This window comes from Triticum dicoccoides, chromosome 1B (genome assembly GCF_002162155.2).
Source record: "Triticum dicoccoides isolate Atlit2015 ecotype Zavitan chromosome 1B, WEW_v2.0, whole genome shotgun sequence".
Classification (NCBI taxonomy): domain Eukaryota; kingdom Viridiplantae; phylum Streptophyta; class Magnoliopsida; order Poales; family Poaceae; genus Triticum; species Triticum dicoccoides.
The window spans coordinates 614719138-614735363 of record NC_041381.1 but is presented as its reverse complement, the minus strand read 5'-3'; the positions used below and the strand labels follow the sequence as shown (position 1 = coordinate 614735363).

The following is a 16226-nucleotide window of genomic DNA, read 5'->3' as shown; positions in this document are numbered from 1 at the left end:
ATGGCCCCCACAAAAGGCCGTCGGCATCGGCCGTGATTCCGGTAGTGATCAGGAGAAGGGAGAAGTTCAAAGCAGCAGGGTTACAGAGATAGGCAGGTAAAAGGATGTAAATAAATGAACAGAACTGCAGAGCCATGCACGAAATACTGCCAGCAGCAGGTAATTCATGTAACCTCTGTTCAACAGGCTAACAGATAGAATAGCATACTAGTTGATGATATACCCATCACATGAGTTCATTGCAAGGTTTCAAGCTGGGGGAAGAGGGGGGGTGGTAACATTTAGCAGTTACCTTGAGATGAAACGGTAGCCAGTGGACTGAACTGTCGATGGGGAAATTTCTTATAGAATACTTGCTAGTCCTTCCTTCTTGGCAGCCGGCCTGTTCCCAGGGAATGCAGTGCGAGACACATCAACGAGAGCCTTGAAGTTGTATGGCTCATGCATCTACAGCTCCGAAAGCACCTTCCTGTTGAGTTGGACATTCTCCTTCATCAGTCCATGCATGATGCTGCCATAGTTCACCTGGGCAGTCAGTTCAGACAATATATCAAACACACGTTCATGTATGTGCGTACAGTAGCAAAACTAGAAACCCGATAACTTATATTTGCCACTTGGTTATCGTATTCTGCTTGTTTATTTCAGAAAAAAAGTTAACATGAGAACGCAACAAACTCATTTCCTTGTCAAAACTCGTATGTAAATAGATACTACATACCTCATGGAGTCGTGTACCAGGATTGATGCGCTAGATCCAGAGAGATTGCATGTCCCTTTGTTAATGCGCCGATCCCTATACGAATATTGCAATGCCTTTTCTACACGCTCCCTGGCAATTCTAATGCAGTTTTTAGCCCTTCCTCTGAATCCCTTAGCTAGCTTAAAAATCTTCCCCTTGTTCATCTTTGAGCTCTTGACTCACACAATATTTCATCCCTATATTCACAACATCGAAGTAAGAAAATGGAGCAAATTATGAATTACTGCAGTGAGATAGAAGTTCAGAGTACACGCAAATACTTAAGACATTATTTATTCCCCCAATAGGAGATGCATATGAATAAAACGTACTTAAAGACAGTTATTTTCGGCCTAGACTTCTCTAAAAGAAAATGCACAAGATCTAGCTAGGTCCGATGAGGGACAGCCCGCGCCCACCCGAGGCGCTCGACCTGTCGCCGGCGCATCCCGCTTGCTTGCCGCCGTCGCCGCACTCCGCAGACGTGCTGCCGCTGCAGCCGCGGCTCTCCTCGGCGCCGCCGCTTCATGCGCCGCCACTGGAGGCGGATCTCGGCGGATCCTCTCGTCGGGATGAGATCCAGGAGGGGTCGACGACGGAGGGGATGATCCCAGAACGGTGGGCTGTGCATTTCTTTGACATACGACGCCATGGGAGGTGGATCCAAGGACGCATGCATCATAATCAGGCATCTCGCTGGACGTCGATCATGGATATGGACAATGATGTTCACGCCGGCGACCACCTCACGAGAGACGTCCGGATCGCGGTAGGTGTTCGCTTCCGCATTGATGTCTACGAAGTGATTGTGGATCAACGTGTGCAGGTGGATCCCGTTCCGGTGGAAACGATCGAGCTCGTTGACTTGGATTCGACGATTGTCGACGGCAGGCCGGACACACACGTCGGAGGGGCGACTGGGGGGCGATAGGAGGGGGAGCCGCACGCGCCCCGCCTATCCTCTCCGGCGATCGTCAGCATGTTGGAGGACGGTTTTGGGCGCTCGCGGGTGTGGAGGAGGACGACGTGGACGGGGAGGCGGACGATGCTCCGCCATCACCGCCATCGCCGAGTCCTTCTAATCACGTCAATGATTGGTTCAATGCCGGATACACGGAGGAAGAGGTGGCGTCTTCTATCGGCGATGTTTTACCCATCAATGATCCGGCCAGGATGGGGCTTGACGCGGGCGAGAAGAGGGAGATGGTTCGCCGGATAGTTCACCGGAGAACTTCGTCGGCGGCGGTCAAGCCATGGAAAGGTCCTCTACCGAAGGTATGTCGTCCAAATCTTACCGTTTTTGATCTAGTTAAGCCGGAATCGTGGATCGTTGTTAAATGGAAGAGGAATGCTCGCCGGACGGTGGCCAGATCGGAGCCGCCGGCGCCTGAGCTGGTAACGCCCAAAAATCCGGGTCTCGAGATTGCTGCGGAACGGCAGCGTCGTTTGAAAATCTTGGTAGGCCGAGAGGGGCTGGACCTGGATGCTGGTAGGCCGGCTCGGGTTGGGCCGGGGTTAGCTGGGTATGAGGCCCAGACTAACCCGAGTCCGACCGGCTTTTTCCTGGAGGAAGGTCGATCGGGGGTGGGCGCGGTCAGTGGGCCGGGAGTGCATGGGTATGAGGCCCAGAACCAACCTGCACCGATCGCTATCGAGGGCGAGGTGGTCTCGTTTCTTCGATCTTCGTCCTGTCTCGAGTCGCCTGTTAGGGTTCGTCGTCGTTGCCTGAGTCAGAACTTGCGATCGGCTGGGACTGGTCGGGCTAGGCGTATTCTGCCGCTACATACGATGGCGGGTCGCGGAGGACCCTTGCCACCGGGGAAGAAGACAGTGGTGCCTTAGGGGGCCGGCCGCCTTGGGACTGTGCCGCAGCAAGGCAGCGGCGGAGGCCGCGGTGCTATGCTGCCGCCGGCCGCGGGGGCTGGATTGCTTCCTTCGGCCTCTGGCAGTGGCCGCGGCGCTGCGTTGCCGGCGCCCGGGTCTGGCCACGGGGGAGTGATCACCCAGCCCGCCGATAGGGGCTTGGCTCCGGTCGGGACTGCTGTGGGCCGGGGCGACGTGTTGCCTGGTCCCAGACCGACGACGCTAGCTCCGATGGGTCAGCGGCCTCTGGCGCCGGGTGCTTCAGGGACCAGCAATGCGGGCCGGGGAGGCGCTGCACCGCGGCCCCCTGCTCCGGGGATGCAGTCCGGCCAGCCGAGGCGAGCTCTGCCTCCTCACCTCGTCGCCAGGCCTCCGCAAATCAGAGCCGGGACGGTGCAGCAACATGCACTTCCACCGACTCAAGCCACAGCTGCGCCTCTGGGTCTGTGGGATGATGATGGGGTCAATGCGTATGGAGCTGGTAAGCACCGTGGATCCTCGTCGACTAGCGGCGGTCGAGGCTATGCTTGGCAGAGCGATGGCTCGGTGGAGTGCCCGTTCATGGGGCCCCCAGGAGGTTTTGTTGAGGGGGCGTCTGGCCCTGGTCTCCGGCCGTGGGGTGCTTTCCGCGGTCTTCGTGGTGGGCGTGGGGGTCGAGGTGGCCGGTACCGCCCACGACCGCCTACTCCGCCTGTGATTGATCCGATGGTGGTTGATCGGGCTGTTGAGCAGCAGGTTTTGACTGGCCAAGCTTTGGAGGTGGTCTCGGCACTTGCCAATGCTGAGATACCCGGGATTGACTCCGAGTTGACTGTGTTAGTGGAGGATTCTTCTAGGGCTGGGTCTGAAAGAGCATCCAAATATGCGCACAAGAAAGAGAAAATGCTCTGTTATCGATATGGTGGTAAGGGGCATTTTATTGCTGAGTGTGTGGCTGAGCTGTATGGCACTTGTGGCAAACCGGCACACGATTCGGGGGACTGTCCGTTTCTGAGAGATCGGGCACCATCACTCATGATGTATGGAGTGTACTATGCTGAACTTATGTTCTTTGAATCTCCAACGGAGATGGAGGTTCCTGACGAGACTTTGAGTTTGACGACTGGGTTAGTTAAGATTGCTAGAGGAGAGGTCTCGGAGGCACAGATTATTAAGAGGCTCAAGAAGTTAGCCCCAGGGGATTTCAGGTGGGAGCTTGCTAGTGTCGAGGACAAACCGTTTCGGGTTGAGTTCCCGTCAGTTGAGGACCTTCAGAGACTACTGAGTTTTGGGATGTGCAAGGTGCCAGGTACTGATGGCGTGCTTGAGTTTCACGAGTGGAAGAGGATTGAGCCTACGGGCAAGCCTCTGACTCAGGTTTGGCTGCGATTCTCTGGGGCTCCATCCAAGCCGATGCAGGATGCCCGGGTCGTTGCCAGTTTGGGTATCATGGTGGGCAGACAAGAGCGCGTGGATATGGACTTTACCAGAGCCCACGGGATTGCCCGTTTACTGGTCAGTGTGCTGAACATCGAATACGTCCGTGAGGTGGTTAAGTGGGCATATCGAGGCCACATATATAACCTTGTCATTGAGTTCGAGGATGAGAGTCTGTTTGCCGAGGCGGCCAACGGGTCTGATTCTGATATGCACGAGGATGATGATAGTTCGGCACTTAAGGAGGCACCAGCAGCTGACAGTGGACGCGAGTTGTCCACTCCGCAGGGTGCTGACTCTCACACGTCTGCAGATGGGATGGCTCCTCCTTTTACGGTGCCTACGACAACTCTCAGATTCGGTTCTTTCGAGCCGACATCTGCATCCCCGAGACTGTGGAGTGATCGGGTGGAGTCTGATGAGGTGTTCGAGCACTCGCTTCCGGTTCTGCAGCTTGAGGAGCCAGTGATTCCTCTTTTTGGGGAGTCGCCGATCTCGGTCAGAGCTGAGGCGAAGGAGGTTGTTCTTGCGGGACAGGGTCTGAAGATGGTGACTTCGGATTCTTCCCCTCCGGTCGTGATCTCGCAGGTGCAGCCGATGGTGCCGGCTGCTGATGGGGGCGTTGGGCAGGTGGCCTCGATGCCCTCATCAGGGTCTACGGTGGGTGAGCTACCGATGGTGCAGATTGATTCTTCGGGAGGGAGGCCGAGGCTGCTAGATCCGGCACCTTCCTCACCATTTACCGGGCCGGCGACGCTGGCGCCGGAGTCGCTTCTCGGAGAGGACTCGGGGCACGTGGCCTCGGGGTCCTCTTCTCTTGTGGAGCCCAGAGGGGCTTGCTCGCTGACGACGCCGGTGCCGCTAGTTGGCCGTTGGGCCGGGGTGGATGGGGAGCTCGGGCAGGAGGCCCTAGTTCCACCTTCCCCCGGCTTGGTGTTCTCGAGTGCAGCTACTCGGGAGGAGGTGATTGCGTTCGGTGGTATTTCGGATCCGGTCTCTGAGGGGCGACGGTTGATTAGCCGTCTCCAGGACCATCCGAAAGTGGACGACATTCAGCAGCGGTGCGCTATGAGGGCAGCCAAGCTTCGTGACATGGAGGTCACGACTGGTATGTCGGTCAATACCTCTAACTCTATTTTGCATTTTTTGAATGATGAGATTATCAATAATGCAAATCAGCTAGGAATTTCACTAGGTAGTAATGATAGTGAAATCTCAACCTCGGTTAATGATATGCCGGATCTAGAGGCCGAACGGGCGCTTGAGATGATTCGTAACCTAGCTGCGGTCAAACCCATGAATGATTCTGATATCGACACTTTAGGGGTCAGGGCACTCGATAATCTTTGTGCGGGTCTGGCTCAACCGTCTCCTGAGCCTGAGGAGGAGGATGAGCGAGTGGACAATGTGGAAATGCGCACCTCTGTGACTGGTTGTGAGGACCAGCTGGAGAGTTTCAATGCTCCTAAACGCAAATGGAAGCGGACGATCTACCCGGTTTCCGCAGTGCGTAGGAGCGCTCGGATACAAACAGCTAAAAAATTCCATGACGAGATATGAAAGGAATCTTTTGGAATAGCAGAGGTCTGAAGGACTTGGTTAGAAGAAGGTTTCTTGCTAAGGCTTCTATTGAGCATAAGTTGGACGTTATCGCTGTGTCAGAAACGGGTAGAGCCAACTTCTCGCCACAATTTCTAAATACTCTTTCGGGGGTATTGATTTCGATTGGCATTGTCTACCTCCGCGAGGAAGATCGGGTGGGATTTTACTCGGAGTTAGATGTGATTCGTTAGAAGTCCGAAGCATGGTCATGGGAGATTTCGCTGTTAAGTTTAGGGTGCGGTCGAAGACAGATGGGTTTAACTGGGCTTTGGTGGCGGTATATGGTGCCGCACAGCCCGAGCTCAAACCGGATTTCTTGGCTGATCTGGTTAGGATTTGTGGTTCTGAACAACTTCCTATCCTGGTGGGGGGTGATTTTAATATCATCAGAAGGAGTGATGAAAAGAATAATGAAAATTTGGACGGCCGATGGTCCTTCATGTTTAACACAATCATTGAAAGCCTAGATCTGTGTGAGATAGAGCTTTCGGGCCGAAAGTTTACCTGGGCCAACGCCTTGCCAAATCCGACATTTGAAAAGCTGGATCGAGTCCCGGCTAGCGTCGAATGGGAGCAGAAATTCCCATATGTTACAGTCCAGGCGCTTACTCGTGGTATTTCTGATCACACGCCATTATTCCTTGACTCTGGGAAGGCCACCCACTTGGGAAATAAGAATGTTTTTTCTTTCGAGCTTGCTTGGTTTGAGAGAGAAGGTTTCTTGGATCTCGTAGCCAGAGAATGGGCTAAGGATGCAGGAGGTCGGTCTGCGCTCGAGCGCTGGCAGAATATAATTAGGCACTTGAGAAGTTTCCTACGTGGGAGGGCTAAGCATCTAAGTGGGATTTATAAGGTTGAAAAGGAACAGCTCCTTACGCTTATTCAGTCCCTTGATGTAAAGGCCGAAACCATGATACTGCCAGCCTCGGAGCTTCATGCCAAGCTTGATGCGGAAATGCGGCTGAAAGAGCTCCTTCGCGAGGAAGAACTAAAATGGGCGCTTCGGGCTAAGGTCAGTAGAGTCGTCCAGGGGGACGCGAACACACAATTTTTTCACCTGATCACCAATGGTGAGCATAGAAAGAAGAGGATCTTTCAGCTTGAACAAGATGAGGGAACGATTCTTGGTCAGGAAAACTTAAAGCTTTATATTACTGATTATTACAAGCAGCTGTCTAGGCCTCCAGAGGACAACTGTGCGTCGCTGGATGAGTCTAGGATTGAGGATGTGCCTCAACTAACGGCTGTTGAGAATGATATTTTAGTCGCTCCTTTTTCTTCGAAAGAGGTGTATGACGCCATTTCCCAGATGAAGAATAATAAGGCTCCTGGCCCAGATGGTTTCCCGGCAGAGTTCTACAAGAAGTGTTGGCACATTATTAAAGGAGATCTATTGCCGTTGTTCAATGATTTATTCTCTGGTCAGCTTCATCTTTTTTCAGCTGAATTTTGGAACGATAACACTTCTTCCCAAGAAGACAGAGGCAGTGCGGATTGAGCAATTCCGGCCTATCTGTCTTATCAATGTCAGTTTCAAGAAATTTACCAAGGTCGGGACGAATAGGCTCAAACAGATTGTGCATACTGTGGTGCAGCCTATTCAGTCTGCTTCATGCCGGATTGGAACATCCTTGAAGGGGTGGTGGTCCTGCATGAAACGATCCATGAGATTCACACGAAAAATTGGATGGAGTGGTTTTTAAGGTGGATTTCGAGAAAGCGTACGATAAAGTCAAATGGCCTTTCCTTCAACAGGCATTACGCATGAAGGGTTTTGATGAAGCTTGGCGACGCCAAGTAGAATCCTTCACGCAAAAAGGGAGTGTTGGAATTAAAGTGAATGACGATATAGGTCATTATTTCCAGACACACAAGGGCCTCAGACAAGGTGATCCAATGTCTCCTATTCTGTTCAACATTGTCGTTGATATGTTGGCAATCTTGATAGGTCGGGCAAAGGAGGCCGGGCAAGTAGGTGGTTTGGTGCCTCATCTAGTTGATGATGGTGTGTCCATCCTGCAATACTGATACGTCTCCAACGTATCTATAATTTTTGATTACTCCATGCTACTTTGTCTACTATTTTGGACTATATTGGGCTTTATTTTCCACTTTTATATTATTTTTGGGACTAACCTATTAACCGGAGGCCCAGCCCAGAATTGCTGTTCTTTGCCTATTTCAGTATTTCGAAGAAACAGAATATCAAATGGAGTCCAAACGGAATAAAACCTTTGGGAACGTGATTTCCTCACCGAACGTGATCCAGGGGACTTGGACCCTACTCCAAGAAGTGCCAGAGGCGGTCACGAGGGTGGAGGGCGCGCCCCCCTGCCTCGTGGGCCCCCTGTTGCTCCACCGACGTACTCCTTCCTCCTATATATACCTACGTACCCCCGTCAGATCAGATACGGAGCCAAAAACCTAATTCCACCGCCGCAACCTTCTATATTCGCGAGATCCCATCTTGGGGCCTGTTCCGGAGCTCCGCCGGAGAGGGCGTCTACCACGGAGGGCTTGTACATCAACACCATAGCCTCTCCGATGAAGTGTGAGTAGTTTACTTCAGACCTTCGGGTCCATAATTATTAGCTAGATGGCTTCTTCTCTCTTTTTGGATCTCAATACAATGTTCTCCCCCTCTCTTGTGGAGATCTATTCGATGTAATCTTCTTTTTGCGGTGTGTTTGTTGAGATCGATGAATTGTGGGTTTATGATCCAGCTTATCTATGAACAATATTTGATTCTTCTCTGAATTCTTTTATGTATGATTGAGTTATCTTTAGAAGTCTCTTCGAATTATCCGTTTAGTTTGGCCAACTAGATTGGTAGTTCTTGCAATGGAAGAAGTGTTTAGCTTTGGGTTCAATCTTGTGGTGTCCTTACCCAGTGACAGAAAGGGTTGCAAGGCACGTATTGTATTGTTGCCATCGAGGATAACAAGATGGATTTTTTATCATATTGCATGAATTTATCCCTCTACATCATGTCATCTTGCTTAAGGCATTACTCTGTTTTGCTTAATACTCTAGATGCATGCTGGATAGCGGTCGATGAGTGGAGTAATAGTAGTAGATGCAGAATTTTTTCGATCTACTTGTCTTGGACGTGATGCCTATATACATGATCATACCTAGATAATCTCATAATTATTCACTTTTCTATAAATTGCTCAACAGTAATTTGTTCATCCACCGTAGAATACTTATGCTCTTGAGAGAAGCCACTAGTGAAACCTATGGCCCCCGGGTCTATTCTCATCATATCAATCTCCACTACTTTATTTACTTGCCTTGTTTTTACTTTGCATTTTACTTTTTACTTTGCATCTCTATATCAAAAATACCAAAAATATTATTTATCATCTCTATCAGATCTTACCCTCGTAAGTGACCGCGAAGGGATTGACAACCACTAATCGCGTTTGTTGCGAGTAGCTATCGTTTTGTGTAGGTACGAGGGACTTGTGCGTGATCTCCTACTGGATTGATACCTTGGTTCTCAAAAACTGAGGGAAATACTTACGCTACTTTACTGCATCATCCTCTCCTCTTCGGGGAAATCCAACGCAGTGCTCAAGAGGTAGCAAGTACGCCGATGATACAATCATATTTATGGAGCACGACTTGGCTAAGGCGAGAAATATCAAGCTGGTACTGTGCCTTTTCGAGCAATTGACCGGTTTGAAGATTAACTTCCATAAAAGCGAGTTGTTCTGTTTTGGTAGAGCCAAAGAGGAACAAGATGCTTACAAGCAACTGTTTGGTTGCGAATTGGGAGCTCTACCGTTCACTTATCTAGGTATCCCCATTCACCATCGTAAGTTGATTAACAGCGAATGGAAGTGTATCGAGGATCGGTTTGAGAAGAAACTGAGTTGCTGGAAGGGCAAACTCATGTCGTATGGAGGCCGATTGATTCTCATTAATTCGGTGCTCACGAGTATGCCTATGTTTCTTTTATCCTTTTTTGAAGTACCAGTTGGAGTTAGGAAAAGGCTGAACTTCTATCGGTCACGTTTCTTCTGGCAGAGTGATGAGCTTAAGAGAAAGTACCGTTTAGCCAAATGGGATGTCATCTGCCGACCGAAAGACCAAGGGGGTCTTGGGGTTGAGAACCTTGAAGTCAAGAACAGATGCCTTCTCAGTAAGTGTCTATATAAGTTATCTGCCAAGACTGAGGCCACTTGGGCGCAGATTCTTCGTAACAAGTATCTATACTCTAAGACCTTGTTGTAGGTGATAGTTAGACCGACTGATTCGCCTTTCTGGAAGGGGCTAATGAGGGTCAAAGCTACTTTATTTAATAGAACAAAGTTTATTGTCGGTGATGGCAATAACACTCGATTCTGGGAGGATACTTGGCTAGCTGATACACCGCTGGCGCTTCAGTATCCGTCGCTATATCGTATTGTCCAGCGACGTGATGATCTGGTTGCAACGAGTTTGCAATCCGCTCCCCTTAATATTCAATTTAGGAGGGTGCTTGTTGCGGACCAGTGGGAGGCTTGGATTCATCTGGTGAGTACACTGATAGAGGTTCAGCTTACTCATCAGCCCGATCAGTTGTGTTGGAAGCTTACTAGATCTGGAGAATTCACAGTCAAGTCGATGTACATTGATGTCATCAACTCTAGTGTTATTCCTAGTTCAAAACACGTTTGGAAAGTTAAGGTTCCTCTGAAAATCAAAGTGTTTATGTGGTTTGTACATAAACAAGTCGTTCTAACGAAAGATAATTTGATTAAGCGCAACTGGACAGGTTCTACTAGGTGTAGTTTCTGTGATCGGGATGAAACTATCAAGCATCTTTTCTTTGATTGCTTGTTGGCGAGGGTGTTGTGGCGCTCGGTGCAAATTGCCTTTAACATTACTCCTCCGAATTCGGTCAGGTCGTTATTTGGAACGTGGCTTGTTGGTATAGAGGCCGAAACAGCTAGACAAATTCGAGTAGGAGCATGTTCGTTGTTATGGGCAATTTGAAACTGCAGAAATGATTTGGCTTTTAACAGAACAACAACTATTCATTTTTTACAGGTTTTATTTCGGGCTACTGCGCTAATCCGTATGTGGTCCTTACTCACTCCGACGGAGGCCATGGAGCGTTTGGTTACTGGACCTGTCCGGTGGAAGGTAGTAGCGCGGGATATCTTCAACCGGTTTGGATGGCGGTCATGTAATAGGATAGGCGATTAGTTTACCTATCTATCTATCTTATGTCAGCCGGTTGTGGCTTTTGGGCATTTTTTGTTTTTCTAGCTCTTTGTAAGCCAGCCTACATTTTTGCAGCAGTTTGCAAGATCTTGTTAAACTACTTTATCTATTTATAAATTTGGTCGTATGCATCGCTCTGATGCAGAGGCCAGGGAGTCCCCCTTCTTGAAAAAAAAAGGAACCAGTTTAAGCTTGTATATTTATTCCACTGAGACCATCGGCCGGAATAAAGGTCAAATCATGAGAAGGCCAAACGCGCTGCGATGTTGCGAGCTAGTGAGATAAGGGAAGGATAGGATATCTGAAAGCACGATCTGTGCTTCCATTTCGCGTGCGGAGGCTCGTATATATGCGCTCTTCTCATTGTGTGTAATTTTTGCTTGCTATGACGGTCTATATGTGTCCGCACACTACAATGTCATTGCAGTCATGCGCTTTATGTATGTTCATTAACTCATACTCTTGGTACGCGTTAGATTGTTCTTATACGAATGAGATAGTTGAATTTCCTACACTATTATGTTCATGTATAATGTTATTATCTTGGAACCATGAGAGGCACAAAACTAACCAAAACCCACAAAAAGCTGTCGGTTTCATGTTTCTTGCTAACACAAACGGTTTCTTCTTCATAGTTCATGGCTCAAGTCGAATGAACTACTCACTCCATCACAGTTTACACTGCGTGCTACAACAATCACTAGGACCAAGGTGATTAGTGATTGGACTGAAAAATAGCATCGGTGGATATACCACGGCGCCTAATTACAGGAGAACTTAATACATATACACATGCATGGAGTGCTACCACCCGCGTGCGCATATGCTTGGAGAGAAAAATGTGGGCTTGATTGCGGTAACACGCCTTAATTAATTGGGCACTAAACAAAACACGCTTAAAATCCCTCCGGTGATGAAAATGCTTGACAACTGAAGCGCGTCATGTAAACTGTGACGGAGGGAGTAGTTGAATTTGCTACACTATTGTGTTATTGACCCTGCACATAATTAGCATTCATGAGAGTTCATGATTTTTTGCACGTCATTAATTTGGAACCTTGAGATGCTAAATTAAATAAAACCCCAAATAAACTTATCATTTGGTGTGTCTTGCTAATACCGATGGTTTTATATGGTTCATGGCTTAACTTGGATCCAGAACCATATTTCAGGCGTCCTTGATTTAGAAAAAAATTGTAAGAATTCTAAAGAATAGGATTTGTATTCCTTTGGTTGTAGGAATAGAATCATACTCCTGTATAAGATTTCTATTTCAAAGGATAGTAATATAGTTTCGTACCGACGGCGGCGGCGCTACAACGTCATTCCATCCTTGGAGGCTCCGTTGTGTGAGCAAGGTTCCTACTCACCTGTGATTGGGTGCGGTTGTTGATTATAGCATCTTCTTCTCTTGTTGAGGGTTCCGTGACCGCGACGGTTATGCTCCCATCGTGAGCTAGTTCGACGAGGAGTTATGTTCGAAGGCCTGAACTTGGGATCCCATCATCGGTTCATAGTCAGCTCTAGGGTGAGTGTCTTCATCGTCCAACGACGTGGCACCCTTCGATCCAGGGAGAGAGGGCAGAGTGTTCATTCGGAAATGGAGCTAGTTGGCACAGTGGTGTTTGACTTCCAAGTGTTGGTGATGGCATAGCCTCGTCAGAAGTCTAGTCTCCATCTCAACTTGGCTCCATTCTCGACCCCTGTTACCTGATTGAGAATGAGGGCTCATAGGACTCCAAGCTGTGCTCTAATCTTTCTTTTGTTGTTGGCTTGTCGTTTTGGGGCTTTCTTTCCATCCTTGACACCATTGTACCTTGTCATTTCCTTTGTCGTTTGTGTGATGTAGTGTCGTGTTGTAACTTGTAACGGTAGGTTGTTTCTTTATACATAAAGCAGGGCGAACGCCATTTTCAGTCAATTTTGTAACACGTTTTCTTTGTGTCTTACACTCACAAATTTTAAGGTCTACATTATCATTGTATGTATTAATCATACAACTTAGCATTGTTTTGTGTCAAAATAAATGTGCCACAAAAAATCTGTGAAATATTTGTAGTTTCTGCTAGGACAGAATACCAATTACATGCACACTGAGACGTGAGTTCGACAATGCGTCAGTTGTCCAAGTTGATGATACCAACCGAGAGCGCACCTGCCCATAGCCGGCTTACTTATGCTGGGCATACCAATTCTTATAATACCTTGACCGGGTCTTTGACTGTTCAAGCATGCAGACAGAAAGCATCACTTGGAATCCTTCATTTTCTACTCCCTCAGCATCAAAATAACATAGGCTCCCTCCCCTCCCTCCTCCGACCCCGCGCCCACGCCGCCTCCCCGGGGGGCGGCCGGGGCGGCTCCCCCCGCTCTCCTCTCCTCCCTCCTCCCCCGTGCCCCTCACCCCCGCCGCCGCCGGCGGAGCCCCCGGATATGGCCGGGCGGGCTGGCGGCGGCGGGCCCTTCCTTACCCCGCGCGCGCACCTCCTGACCCAGGGACAGGGCTGGCGGCGGGTGCCCTTCGGCTGACGGCGGCCCGGCGGCCTGGAGGCGGCTGGCGGCGGCCCGTCGCGGTGGTGGCGCCGTCCTTTGGCGGCGGGGCGGCCTGGTTGCGTAGGGTGGCCGGCGGCGCGTCCTCGGCCCAGATCTGGGCTCTTAGGGCCCCATCTCGGTCCTAGCGGGCCGGTCCCTGGGCGTGGCCTCGTTGTCTGCGGCGCGGTGAGGAGCAAGAGCGGCTCGGATTTGGGGCGGCGGCACCGCCGGCGTGCCGGCAGCAGCGCGAAGGCGGGAGCTTTGCGGGCCCACGAGGGCTCGGCCGGGCATGTGGGCCCACAGGCCTGGTGTGCTCCCGCTATTGCGTCCGGATGGCTACCGTCGCGGACGGTGAAGGTGGGGCCCTTCCGCGTGCCGATGGTGCTGATGCCCTAGTCCCGGCTCTGATTCTTCGTCGTGCTATCCTCACTTCGCAGTGCCGTGGTGAGGCGGCGTGGGGGCCTCAAGACCGCGTTGGCGCACGATGGTGATTGGTTTGGTGGCAGGCTCCGGGGCGCCCGAGGTGCAGGTTGGGATCGGGGGAAACCCCTGTCGGCATGGCCAACACCGGCGCGGTGGCGCCTGTGGGTGCCACCTGACCTTCCAGGAGGGCGTCGGGGCTACCCTTCCTCTCGCCTCGTCGTGTACCGGGGGAAACCCTTGGCAGCAGCATCATCATCGTCGCGATCCTTCTTGGAGGTGTTGATAGGTGCCGGCGCTTCGGAGTCTTGGAGTCTAGTGGAAGATCCTGGTGGGCGCTGCGATCGCGAGGCTTCTTCGTTTTTGTTGATCCGCCGTTGTCGGCATTTGTTTCTTTTGCTTTTCTCTGTCGTTTCTTTTGGGCGTGACTGTGTTGCTTCCGTCCCAGCACCTATCCATGTATGGTAAGGTTGGTTGCTTTGTATACAAAGCGGGGGAAAACCCTTTTTCGGTAAAGCATCACTTGAAATTCAACTGCACATATGAAAATTAAAAGGAAGTAACTACGTGTCTATGCAAACCATACACGATGCATGACCTTTCCATGGGGGCGCAAAAGCTGCATTGCCGGGCAAGTCTCTTTTGGCAGTGGCTGGTTGTTTGATCAGACTACTGCCAAAGGAGACCCTCCTAGTAATGCATGGCCCCGTAAGTCGGTCGTTGGGCCTTTCTCCGCGACTTGCGCATGTTAGGCTCACGCTATCTACTCTCCAAGATCAAGGTTTATCCTCCTCGGCCGATGAATACATAGGCGCATGGTACGCGGGGCCGTGTTCGCCGGACAGGGAGATCGAACCAGCATTATGCTCGACACAAGCTGGATAGGTGTATCTAAAGATATGTTGGCGTTTCCGGGTACGTGAAGGAAAAAGAAGATCTTCCCATGAAGTTTCTGCGTGCTAGCTAACATCTCTCTCTCTCTTTACGTTTGAGGATTCCGCGTTGCACAGCCAATTGTTAGTACTCTCTGTTTTTATTTACTCTGCATATTAGATTTGACTAAAGTCAAACTTCATACAGTTTGACCAAGTTTATAGAAAAATTATAAACATTTACCATAACAAATCTATGTGATGTGAAAGTACATTCGATAATGAATCTAATGGTATTGATTTGTTATTGTATATATTAATATTATTGTTTATAAATTTTGTCAAAGTTTACAAAGCTTGACTTTGACCAAAACTAATACGTGGACTAAATAAAAACGGAGGGAGTAATGTATTTTGTTTCGATTGGGCGACCAGTCGACCTGGCTTGCTAGATGTCGATCCTGGGAAAAATCAATCTGCATGCATACGTGTTGGTGAACTTGTGATCGATCACTGATCTTGGATCTGCTCGACGTCCACTAGCATATGCTGAAGAAAGCAGATTAATGCTGCATGTGACGAAGACAGTGGGAATTGCTGTTGGGTGTGTTTTACACTTGCGTGATGAGAGCATGGTACACCGTACCAACCACTGTACTTGTACTTGAAACGTAAAAACCAATGGTCAGTTTGCCCTTGAAGAATTTTGGTACAATGAGTGTAAAGCCGTGGTCATATATATCTCTATCCTCTCTTTACATGTGCTAGAGATGTGAGTGCTGTGGTGATCCATGCATGTAGCTAAGCAAACAAATATGCAGACTATCTCTTCATTAATTTTTCTCTCCAAGCTTCATATCATTAGTTGAGGAAAAAATCCTGCTCCCATCGCTAGTTTGGCATGGCCATGACGTGGAACGAGAGGCATTGGGAAAATGATTTTTTATCACGAATACACAGAGTGTGTATTATTTCATTGATAGGTAGAAAGAAGAAGTTGGGTTATAAGGGCAACAACTAGCAACGTATACTGACATGCAAAGCTAGTGTTTTTAGAGAAGAGGCCAGAGCCCGACTTTATAGATAAAGCCACCAGGCAGAGTCATAACAAGCCACACGAACAACCACCGAAACAACCATAGAGTATCAACATCAGGACGAACGAAACGAAGTTTAACGTACATGGCTCCGAGGCCAATACATGGCACGCAGGCGGAAGCCTCAAGAACAATGATAGCTGGGCCAACAACTCCTTATTGCCGGCTTGAGCTCGAAGGAGGGAGGTAGCAGTAACCTGAATCTTGGAAGACATTTCATCAAAAGCATCCCGGTCCTCCTCCTTAGTCAATAATCTCCGCTGCTGCAGGAATATGCAAGTTCTAAGTAAGCAATCAGCAGGAATATGCAAAGCTAGTGTTGCATGAGCAGAAGAACTAAATGGTTGCTCAGCCCCGACTAAACATAGGTCAACCGGGTAGAAGAACAACTAAATACTTGGCTACGGCATAGCCTCATGGGACGGCTAGTCTCCCATTAAAATTGGCTCCATTCTCGGCTCCGGTTAC

The 16226-nt window shown here is 49.6% G+C and overlaps 1 pseudogene; it reads right to left on the bottom strand.

Moving 5' to 3' along the window:
* Window positions 1–342: 342 nt before the first annotated feature.
* LOC119310138 lies at window positions 343–934 on the bottom strand (annotated as a pseudogene).
* Window positions 935–16226: the final 15292 nt, after the last annotated feature.